This window comes from Carassius gibelio, chromosome B20 (assembly GCF_023724105.1).
Source record: "Carassius gibelio isolate Cgi1373 ecotype wild population from Czech Republic chromosome B20, carGib1.2-hapl.c, whole genome shotgun sequence".
In the NCBI taxonomy this organism is placed as follows: domain Eukaryota; kingdom Metazoa; phylum Chordata; class Actinopteri; order Cypriniformes; family Cyprinidae; genus Carassius; species Carassius gibelio.
Window position 1 is genome coordinate 28,677,621 of NC_068415.1, and position 12,668 is coordinate 28,690,288.

The window sequence follows — 12,668 nt, forward strand, 5'->3', positions numbered from 1 at the left end:
TCCTTGGGAGAAACCAGGCTCAGTTTGGGGTCCAGTTCTCCTCTGACCAGACGAAACCAGTAGTTAAATTCCAGACTGCAGCAAAGTCAGATTGTGCAGAAGAATCATCTGTTTCCTGTGGTCTTGTCCTGGTGGTTCTCTGAGACAGGGTCTTTACCGGGGATCTGTATCTGGGGCTCTAGTTGTCCTGGTCTCTGCTGTCTTTCAGGGCAGTAGAGGTCCTTTCTAGGTGCTGATCCACCATCTGGTCTGGATACGTACTGGATCCGGGTGACTGCAGTGACCCTCTGATCTATTCACCTCATTTTCCATGGCAACAACGGTGCCGCCATTGCGCTCGTTTTGTCATCTTACTTCCGGCTGAGGGACCGGACGTAACGTACCTAAGCTAATGGCTAGATAACAGAACGCAAATGCTCAGTTAGGAGCTGCATAACAATTGTATTTAAAAAAACAATTGCACCAACGATGTAGCGAACACACTGTGAAGCGGTCGGAGTGTTGTGGTGCACTTTACAATTTATACCCACCACCTAAAGAAGAGAAGCACCTGAGGAAATGGATGAAGGCGCTAAATTTGAAGCGGCCACCAAGCGCTCTTATGTGTGTTCGTACCATTTCATGGACGGGAATGCGACTGACGAACACCATTAACGCGAGAAATGGCTCGACTACGATGTGCAGTTAAAGAGGTCACGCCGGGGATGAAAAGATTGTCAGATTCGGGTAAGCTAACCTTAACTAGCTATGTGTTTGCTCCCCTAACGTTAGACGTATGAAGTCCGTTCTATGAATACATATAAGATCAGTAACAAGCAGTTAACGAAGTACAACGAATTTTCCATGATTACTATTGTCCACCTATTTATTTAATATTTACGGTAGTACAAGGTATTATAGTACATTACAATAGCTCACATTATTCCTGCTACAGAGATTGCAGGTGATAGCAGGCCAGCTAGCTACATTTCTCATTCAGATACTGACCTACGTTTGAACACTACAGTTAACAGTGTGTATACTGTTTTGTTTCTAATGCATCTCTCTCTCTTTCTCTCTCTCACACACACACACAGTTCTAAGTTTGGCTCGCATCATATATTAATACTCATGATATATATTGTAAGTACTCATTTAAAAATGTTTATTTATTTCCACAGATGTATCGATGACCGCCAGTGATGCAGTGGACAACTGTGAGGGTGATGAGATCCACATGCCCCTGATGTAACTGAAAGTCACCAGAAGTTACCTGCTGTAATAAAAATATCTATGAACCTTTACAATGTCACCTGACATTACCTGCTGAAAATAGTTTTTATTTATCTTAATTTTATCTTTAATCTCTGATTTGAAGGAATAAGTCATGTCAAGTTTGCAAGTTGATTCCATCTTAGTTTATTAAATATGGAAATTAAATGGTTAAGTTTTTACAGGATGGTCAGTAGGAGGTGTCTCTTGCTTCCTGAAAACAACAAACACTGATCAACAAATCACAAATGATTTTATACAACTTATATTAAATTATCCATGTTCTAAAAAACAAATCACAGTCTGTCTCTTGTTTAACACAACTGATTTAAAACAACTTATTTCATATAGTTAGTCTTCACCCACATCCTCTACATCACATCCCAATTACCTAATATCCTATCCTTAACCTAATTATTCTCATTCCTGCTACTTACAAAGCTGCAAGTATCTTGTGGAAAGCAGCAGGTCGCCTGCCTGAAACTCATCTGACACGAGGAAGCATACACTTAAAATAAAAGGTTTTTAGTCTAGCTACAGTCTTGGCACAGAATTGCTGATTGTGTGGCACATGTAACTTGCTGTGATGGATCCCAGATGAGCAGTTTACAGGTCCTCAGCCCTGTACAGAACATGACAAACCTAAAATACATTTCAAAGCTTTCACAGTTCTCTTATTTCAGAATCATTCATTATTATGATTACACCTGACATTTACCTACATTATTCATTGATTAGACTTAATGTACACCTACCAAATCTTACCTTTACCTTACCTTTTGCATATACACTGTGCAGAATTAAGAGGCAAGTTGATTTTCTTATTCATATTTTTTGGTAAAATTTTACCAATTCCAAACCACACCAATCTTAACTATTAATTGTGCATTTAATCTTTTATAAGTGATATATAATATTTTTTGGCTTGTTTTATTTGTAAAATAAAATCTGCCTAATCATTGTGCATACCTGGAAATACAGCGTTTTTCACTTCGAAAATCCAGCCTCCTCCTTTTCTAATGTGTAATTGATAAACGTTCACTTACCTTACTCCACTGTAAGGAAATTATTAAACAAAATACTTAGTCTGATGATGGTCATCAAACACTTTAATATACTTTTAAACATTTAAAACTTCGTGTATGTTAACATCACACACACACAAAACTAACCAGCACCATGCTGAGAGGTTAGACTGCTCGACTGGCTGTTTGCACGTTCAATTTTAAAAAGACGAAAAAATAAATTTCGCCACAGTTACAGCTAGCTATAAACAATCGTACAACTACTATACTAGTAACCGTGCCGTATCGGTTTAGCGGAAGTCGGATGATAAAATGCGGAAATGCGAAGTATTAAAAGTGGGCGGGGCGGAATAAGGTGAATATATGACCTTGGAATAAGAGAGAAACAGACAAATATTAGCGTAGATGCTATTCTTCTAATGATGTAGCAAGTACAAAGGGTGTTATGGGAAGTGTTCCCGGTTCCGGTTTAAGTAATTACTGCAGCCTAAAAATTCTTTAACGAATTTGGATATTAAAAGCATATTAGTATGTTATGTGTAAGCCAGGTTAAAGAGATGGGTCTTTAATCTAGATTTAAACTGCAAGAGTGTGTCTGCCTCCCAATAGCACATCCTAACTGATTACGAAGAATTAACAGAGCATCCATCAAGTCTTAGACAGTGTTCTAGGTTATTATAAGCAGAGTTTTTAGGTCCTATAATTAACACTTCTGTTTTTTCAGAATTTAGCAGTAGGAAATTACTCGTCATCCAGTTTTTTATATCGACTATGCATTCCATTCGTTTTTCAAATTGGTGTGTTTCACCGGGCCGCGAAGAAATATAAAGCTGACTATCATCAGCATAACAGTGAAAGCTAACACCTGTTTCCTGATGATATCTCCCAACGGTAACATATAAAGCGTGAAGAGTAGTGGCCCTAGTACGGAGCCTTGAGGTACTCCATACTGCACTTGTGATCGATATTATACATCTTCATTCAGTGCTACGAACTGATGGTGGTCATATAAGTATGATTTAAACCATGCTAATGCACTTCCATTAATGCCAACAAAGTGTTCAAGTCTATGCAAAAGACTAAAGAGAGATAAACTAAAAGAGAGCTAAAACCACGATCAGATGATAAGAACAGATCATTTGTAACTCTAAGGAGAGCAGTCTCAGTACTATGATACGGTCTAAACCCTGACTGGAAATCCTCACATACTGTATACCATTTTTCTCTAAGAAGGAATATAATTGTGAAGATACCACCTTTTCTAGTAACAGACAGAAAAGGGAGATTCGAGATTGGTCTATAATTAACTAGTTCTTTGGGGTCAAGTTGTGTTTTTTTTTTTTTTATGAGAGGCTTAATAGCAGCCAGTTTGAAAGTTTTGGGGACATATCCTAATGACAATGAGGAATTAATAATAGTCAGAAGAGGATCTATGACTTCTGGAAGCACCTTTTTTAGGAGCTTAGATGGTATAGGGTCTAACATACATGTTTGTTTAGATGATTCAACAAGTTTATACAATTCTTCCTCTCCTATAGTAGAGAATGAGAGGAACTGTTCCTCAGGGGGTCTATAATGCACTGTCTGATGCGATACTGTAACTGACGGCTGAATGGTTGCAATTTTATCTCTAATAGTATCGATTTTAGAAGTACAGTAATTCATAAAGTCATTACTGCTGTGGTGTTGGGAAATGTCAACACTTGTTGAGGCTTTATTTTTTGTTTATTTAGCCACTGTATTGAATAAATACCTGGGTTTATGTTTGTTTTCTTCTAAAAGAGAAGAAACATAATCGGATCTAGCAGTTTTTAATGCTTTTCTGTAGGATAGGTTACTTTCCCGCCAAGCAATTTGAAATACCTCAAGTTTTGTTTTCCTCCAGCTGCGCTCCATTTTTCGGGCTGATCTCTTTAGGGTGTGAGTATGCTCATTATACCATGGTGTCAAACTGTTTTCCTTAACCTTCCTTAAGCGTAAAGGAGCAACTGTATTTAAAGTGCTAGAAAAGAGAGAGTCCATAGTTTCTGTTACATCATCAAGTTGTTCTGAGGTTTTGGATATGCTAAGGAATTTGGATACATCAGGAAGATAACTTAAAAAGCAGTCTTTTGTGGTAGAAGTGATGGTTCTACAATACTTGTAACAAGAAGTAGAATCTACAATTTTGGCTATATGAACTTTGCACAAATCTAAATAATGATCTGAGATATCATCACTTGGCTGCATAATTTTAAGAATACTTTTCCCATCAACTGCTCAAAATACACAACACCGCTGTATGCTGCTTAAAAGACCTTTGTGCACTCTGATGGAAAAAACTTTTACAAGCTATTTAAAATTGAAGGAAAGCGAGGGAAGATTACCAATGTTGTCACATGATGATTAGTGGGAAAATTTCCTCATTGTCACAACCCTAGTGAGAAACACATGAGGGAACATGTGAGAGATGTGCTGAATGAAAGCACATTCAATCTCTGACAGCAGATGGAGCTAAACTGCAGAAAATGGAAACCCCATAAATAAAGCTGCTGCTCTACTTTCTAAAAAGTATTTAATAACACGTTGTTCAAATTGAAAGCTTCATCTATGTTATTTAATGAACTAGCAAGAGCTAAGACTTGTATTTTTTAACAAAGATTAATAAATTCTGTAGAAAATGTAGCTTTTGCTCATTGTGAATGTTAATGCTTTAAATAAGGTTACTAATGAAGTCTTATTGTAAAGTGATACCTATTGGTCTTTATAGGTCTTTTGCACTTTAATCTGTGTAAAACATTTAAATTTATATATTTTTCTGTATTGTTTTATTGTATTTAAATGTTCAGTTATTTTTGTTATAAGAAAAAAGTTATTACTTTAATTAATACTGTATTATGACCACAAAAAATTGTATGCATTGTTAAAAGTCGGTGCATAGGACAGACCTATCCGCAGTCGCTATCCATGGTTCTGACCAAAGAAGAGTGTTTTGGAATCTCCATTACGCATGAAATGCAACGTAACTGGGCTGCGTTTCCCGATAACATTCTCTTAACGCGATACGAAGACTCTTAAGGTATAACTTAACTAAAGGTAAACTACCACTGAAGGTATAAAATTGCCAGGCGTCTTCAGGGCTATCATCCACTCGTGAGGCAGAGGCGCTGGCGCCCTTCCTAGTAACGACGCTATTTTTGGTAAAACATGTTCCCTTTCGATACTTCACTCATACTGCGTATGGGGAAAAGCTCCTTTTTTCCTCGATACTGAATCCTTTTTTCAATAACGCAGTGCAACTGCACTGCCATTGGTTTAATCTGTAAACTAAAACTAATGACAGCGCTGCGGAGCTGCGCGAGCCTGTGGCGATGCAGCACGCCAAAGCCCGCCAGAATGGGCGGGGCGAATGGCTATATAAGCAGGCAATCGCCAGAGGAAATCAGATCTTACTCCTTCAGCGACGACTTCACTTCGCTGGATCTTTGCTGAAAGCCTTCGCCTGGAACGAGCTCTCGCCGTCGAAGAGGCACCGCATCAGACCAGCTGAGACCTCGTTCTCGCAGACGGCAGCTCTTAGCGCCGATCTCGCGCTGCCCGCTTCCCGATTCCGGCCGCTTCTCAACGATCTCCTGCCGCCATCCGGCGATCACAAAAGAGCTTTTTCCAGTGGTTTTCACCGCTCTAAAAGTTTTAACGCGGCGGCCATGCCGCGCCACAGCTGTTACACATGCAGAGCCCCTCTGCATGATGACGACGGCCATGGTGAGTGTGTTTTCTGCCTGGGAAAACCCCACGCTGAGGCTGCACTCACTGAGACTTCATGCTGCTTTTGTGAGAGCATGAGTCTCGCCTCTCTGCGCTCGCGGATTGCTTTCTTTAATGACTGGCTTCTGAAACGGAGGACTGGGCCGGTGATTCTGACCCCGCCCACTTGCCGTCACTGGAGCCCATCGAAGCCAGAGCTGGGATTGATGCGGAGCTTCTCCACATCCTCTCCAAGGCCGTTGAAGAACTCCATCTGGAGTGGGCCCCCCCTAAAGAGCCGACACGCAGCAGGCTGGACGAGTGGTACCTGCGGCTGGACGAGTGGTACCTGCCAGGACGCCGCCAGGCCCCCCGCCAGCGTTCTGCCCCGTTCTTCCCTGAGGTTCATGATGAGCTGACGAAGTTGTGGCGCGCCCCCTACTTGGCCCGCATACGCACTTCCTCTGCAGCTCTCACCTCAGTAGATGGCTCTCAGGAGAAGGGCTATGAGCAATTGCTGCCCCTGGACAAGGCCGTGGCTGCTCACCTCTGTCCACCTCTGGCTGTGGGGTGGAAAAACAAGAGAGCCCTTCCTTCCAAGCCCTGCAGGACGACCTCTGCAATGGCTGGCAGAGCCTACACTTCTGCGGGCCAAGCCGCTTCAGCACTACACACCATGGCCATATTGCAAGTGTTCCAGGCAAAGCTTCTCTGTTCCCTGGATGAGTCTAGCACTAGTGAACCTGCTTTTCGCGACCTCCGCAGCACCACAGATTTGGCCCTGCGTGCCACGAAAGACACGGCCCAGGCCATTGGATGATCCATGGCCAACCTGATTGTGCTGGAGCGCCACCTCTGGCTCAACCTAACAGACATTAAGGAGAGCGACAAAGTGGCCTTTCTCGATGCCCCAGTCTCTCCATCCGGTCTCTTCGGGCCAGCCGTAGAAGGGTTTACAGAGCGCTTCACTGCAGGACAGAAGTCGTCCCAAGCCATGCGACACTTCCTGCCCAAGCGCTCCACCTCTGCCCCAAGTCGCCCCAAGTGCGCCAACTCAGCACCAGAGCAAACCTGTCCCTTCTACCCCCCATGCGGCGCCCCCTAAGGAGCAGCATCCAGCGCGCCCACTAGGCGCGCTAAACCGCCTAGACATCAGGGCCCCCGGCAAAGGATTGTGCTGAACCCGACGCCCTCTAAATCCTCCTGATCGTTGGGGAAGAAAGAGGAAAGGGGCAAAGTCCCGCCACGGCCGGACCACTCCAGAAGCTCTCTTGCCTGCATGCTATGCGACCTGGGCCCACCATTGTTGCGTCCACGCAAAGCGCCGTGGTTATGGCGAACACAATAAATATTTCACATTTTCAAAAAGAGAGCAGTTTTCCTCTTCCACACTCGTCAGTGTTCAGGCTCCTAATCAGCGTCCCCGGAGTGTCCAAGTGGGTGTTGGGGATAATAAAACACGGCTACTCACCGTAGTTCGCCCGAAGACCCCCGCGAAGGGTGATTCCCACCTTGGTAGAGCCGGACAACGCTCAGGTCCTCCACACCGAAGTGATGACGCTGTTAAGGAAGGGAGACATAGAGGTAGTTCCTCCCTCAGAAAGCGGATCGGGGTTCTACAGCCGTTATTTCCTTGTCCCCAAGAAAGATGGCGGTCTCAGACCCATCTTAGACCTCAGGCACCTGAACCTCTCCCTCATGAAACGGAAGTTCAGGATGTTGACATTGAAGCAGATCCTCACGCAGATTTGCCCCGAGGACTGGTTCTTCTCGCTGGACCTGAAAGATGCTTACTTTCACATCCAGATAGCCCCCCCCCCATCACAGACGATTCTTGAGATTCGCATTCGAGGGTGTGGCTTACCAATATACAGTCCTTCCCTTTGGGCTGTCTCTAGCTCCCCGCACTTTCACGAAGTGCATGAACGAGGCGCTTTCCCCTCTGAGACAGATGGGAATCCGCATTCTAAACTATCTCGACGACTGGCTTCTTCTAGCCAAGTCACGAACCGAGCTAGACCACAACAGATCCGTGCTCCTGAGCCACTTAGAGTGCCTAGGACTCGGGGTCAATTTCGCCAAGAGCTCACTGCTCCCCAGCCAACGTATTACGAAAGCCATCTCCATATCAACTGCCTCGAGATGCTGGCAGTGGAACGAGCCCTTCAATCCTTTCAAGCGATCCTGGAAGGGCGCCACATCCTAGTCCAGTCGGACAGCATGACAGTGGTGTCCTACATAAATCAACAAGGCGGCCTTTCGTCCAGCCGCCTCTGCGCACTGGCAAAGCGCCTCTTGGAATGGGCATTACCCAGGTTGCAATCGCTCAAGGCGACACACATACCTGGCAAGACGAATCTGAGAGCAGACATGCTTTCACGGAGCAATGTCCCCTCGGACGAGTGGATGCTCCATCCCCAGACGGTTCTCAAAATCTGGGAGATTTTCGGGAAGGCAGAGGTCGACCTCTTCGCCTCAGGAAGCAACTCATTGCCCAACTTATTTTTCAAAGGAAACAGATGCGCTGGCCCACAACTGGCCCAGCCTCCTTCTTTATGCTTTTCCCCCGATCGCTCTGATCCCTCAGGTCATCAGACGAGTCAGGGAAGACGGGCACAGAGTCCTCCTAGTGGCCCCACTCTGGAGGAGCCAAGTTTGGTCCTCTGAGCTTTTCAGGCTTTCCATGAAAGCCCCATGGCCGATCCCCCTGAGGCGGGACCTCCTCTCTCAGGCGAACAGGACAATCTGGCATCCACAGCCAGAACTCTGGGCTCTGCATGTATGGTCCCTCGATGGGAGCCTCTGAGCCTCCCCGGGGACGTGCTACACACCATTGCTCAGGCAAGAGTCCCGTCTACAAGACGCCTCTATTCCCAGAAATGGTCAGTCTTTGTTGACTGGTGCTTAGCACAAAACAAAGACCCTGTTGAGTGTGATGTATCTCCGATACTGTCATTTCTCCAAGAGCGTCTAGAAAAGGATCTCACCCCTTCCATGCTCAAGGTTTACGTAGCAGCCATCTCAGCATTTCATGCTCCTATTGCTGGCCAATCAGTGGATCGAAACAGCCTCATTGTGCTTTTCTTGAGAGGTGCTAGGTGGTTGAAGCCCCCACGTCCTCTCACTGTTCCCACTTGGGACCTTCACACGGTCCTTAGAGCACTCAAAGTACCTCCCTTTGAACCGCTGCGGTCAGCTGACCTTCGGCCCCTAACGCTCAAAACCGCTCTGCTACTTGCTCTAGGATCGGTCAAGCGTGTTGGCGATTTGCAGGCCCTCTCGGTGAGCCCTTCATGCCTTGAGTTTGGGCCCTATTACTCTAAGGTCATTTTAAAACCCAAGCATGGCTACGTACCTAAAGTGCTCTCGACGCCATTCAGAGCACAGGTAATTTCCCTCTCAGCTCTGCCTTCGTTGTCAGGTGAGCGGGAGCTGGATTTACTCTGCCCAGTGAGGGCTTTGAGGATATACATTGAGCAGTCACAGCCGTTCAGGCAATCTGACCAGCTTTTTGTCTGCTTTGGTGGCCGCACCAAGGGGTCTTCGGTCTCAAAACAACGCCTCTCGCGTTGGATAGTTGAAGCTATCGCTCTATGTTACTCCTCTATGGGCCTTGAGTGCCCCATAGGAGTAAGAGCCCTATGGGAGTCATGGGCCTGGTCTAGTGGTGTCTCTATCAAGGACATCTGTGAGGCGGCCGGCTGGTCCTCGCCGTCCACTTTTGTCAGATTCTATAACTTGGATATCCCGACCTTGCATGCTCGGTTTCTTTCGGTTTGATACGACGGCTTCTTGCAGACTCCGTCATCATACCACCTCCAGGGAGCTAGCTCCCTCTTAGCAGTGTAGCGTCAAGGGTTCGATGGCTCCGGCCCTCTCACTTATCCTCTGGACCCCAGGGTGTTCAAGATAAGTCTTGTCGTTCCCTACTGTGGCACGGCGCGGTTGAATTCGTTCCCCATACGCAGTATGAGTGAAGTATCGAAAGGGAACGTACTCGGTTACGAACGTAACCTCGGTTCCCTGAGATACGGAACGAGTACTGCGTTATATGTCGTGCCACGAGGCTGTGGGTTCAGTGTTGTCGCTTCAGTCGTATGACCTGATTTCCCTTTGGCGATTGCCTGCTTATATAGCCATTCGCCCCGCCCATTCTGGCGGGCTTTGGCGCACTGCATCACCACAGGCTTGCGCAGCTACGCAGCGCTGTCATTGGTTTAAAAAAGTTTACAGATTAAACCAATGGCAGTGCAGTTTCACTGTGTTATTGAAAAAAGGCTTCAGTATCGAGGAAAAAAGGAGTTTTTCCCCATACGCAGTACTCGTTCCGTATCTCAGGTAACTGAGGTTACGTTCGTAACCAAGTACGTTTTCATTAAGTTTTGTTTTATGGAAAACTCTTTTTAAAAGATATTCGTTTTTTATGAATTTTATCTTAATTCTGATCAATGTTTTATCAATCAATTGCCCGTGTTTAATAAATAAGAAGCAAATATATAGCAGACAATATGAAAAATATAAAAAAATATTTTGCTACCTAAAAGTTAAAGATTTTTTGTGTCACGAAAGCATGTCTATTTCCCTCATATTAAATATAAAACGCATGTGGACTGATATGGAGTATCAGTATATGGAGTTTCCTTTAATGGAGTATATGAACAGACGTTTCAATATATTGGTATTAAATGCATTTTCTGAGAATTTATATTTCACGTTTTTACTGCAAATGTCGAAATACGTGCTCTTTGATCCATCAGTGCTTGAGACACTGATCACATTAGAATAAAATATATCATAATAAAATACAAAATTGACTGATTTATGAATGTATATGCATAGTTCTCATCAGTCGGAAATACAGATAAATGCTTTCATTTGCTGTATTTTTGATCCTGAAAGAAAACAGAACAACAAAAGGGCAAATCATACCACCGTCTGAGGTTGTGCTTCAAGTCTAACACACCATTTTTAAATCGTACACAGCTGAGCATCACGAGAGGCGGCTCCGCTGTGCCAGAGCACACTTGTGAATGAGCTGCACAAAGTCATTTTCAGATGCAATTAAAAAAAAAAAAAAAAAAAAAAAAAAACTCGATAGCCTAGATTAGGCCCATATTCACAAATGTGTTAGCTATGGAATGAAATATCTGATATTCTGATTGTCAAAATACATGCAAGTGGAAGTGTATTGTTGTTTAAACACCTTTATAACGATCGCGTTAGTTGAGCTGTATCCACGATATAATTTTTTGAAATGAAAATTTAATTTTGAAATGTAATAAATATAAATACGGAAAACAAAAACAATGGAAAAAAACAGCTGGCTGATCTTTTACGTCTGTTAACTAATGACTCATGCTGCCGTTCGCCCGGTTGTGATTTTTTTAAAAAGTGGAACGTAGGCCTATTTTTACGTTTGCACGTGACTGTTTTGAACCCGTGTTTAGACCCGTGTTTCCCGTGTCCGACCCAACCCGCACCCGTATCTGACACAGTTGGATATTTTTCACCCGTTTCAGCCAAATTTGCAGGTCACCCGTCGGCTTTTTCAGAATAAGGCTGTGACAATACAATCATTTATTGATTTTATTTTTGTATTTTGTTTTGTATATCTTTAGATTCATTCAATATTAAATATAAATAGGGTCAACGTTGTAGGCGCCATACCACACAGGGATGCAGCTAGTCAGAATGCTTTTGATGGTGCCTCTGTAGAAGGTGCATATAAAGGAGTATTATTTAAACAAATTAAATAATTAAGATTTCACTAACAGAGAAAGTAAAGTCTGACGAGTATATCTAATATTTAGCAAAATGCCCTTCTCTGCACTTCATTTGCTAGAAAACTAACAAGTTGTAGACACTGTTTTATTCACATCTTTCTACAGTTGAAACACTTATTGAGGAGGCATGAGATGTTCATTCAAGTTTATTTCGAATCAATACTAATAGTAAAAAGATTGTGCAGTCAATGCTGCCACTGATTGAGGTGTTTATGCATTGATCTGTCACACCACATCAAAAACCATGAAAACGACATGCATTGTTTGAATTTCCTGACAAATTGGACATAACTTAAAGGTGAGACTTTGCTTCTTATCAAAATAACAATATATACAACTGGCGATTTCCCAATGAAGTTCAACTCATGCAGTTGGTAAAACAGTGCTGTATTTGTTCAGTACACATGCATACTAAACCAAAAGACCTGAACAGTTTTCAGTGCAAATACTGTACTGATGATGATGTTATGTATCTCAAAAGGAAGTTCCAGAGACACTTGACGTTTTACTTGGCATAAGCCACTTTTCCACCATCAGGCCAAATTATTCTAAGAATGGTATAGAATGGTAACAGTTATATTTCCACCTACTTGGTTCAGTATGGCACAATTACAAACTGCTCTCAGCCCGGATTTATACAATGCTGGTAAAATGTGTGTAGTGACATAGCCATTCAGGATTAGTCACTTGTTTATTGTCTAGTTTCTGCCTGCTCCGGGTGTGTGTGTGTTCACTGCTGTGTGTGTGTGCACTTTGGATGGGTCAAAAGCAGAGCATGAATTCCGAGTATGGGTCACCATACTTGGCTGTATGTCACGTCACTCACTCACTTAACTGCTCTAATAACAGCGTTCTTTTCAATCCAATATTCCAATTAAAATAT

At 43.5% G+C, this 12,668-nt stretch overlaps 1 protein-coding gene across 3 annotated transcripts in view; it reads left to right on the top strand.

The window, feature by feature from the left end:
- The window catches only part of LOC127983650 (centrosomal protein of 128 kDa), a 122,912-nt gene that overhangs the window by 67,084 nt on the left and 43,160 nt on the right, over nucleotides 1-12,668 (top strand). The window lies entirely within an intron of this gene.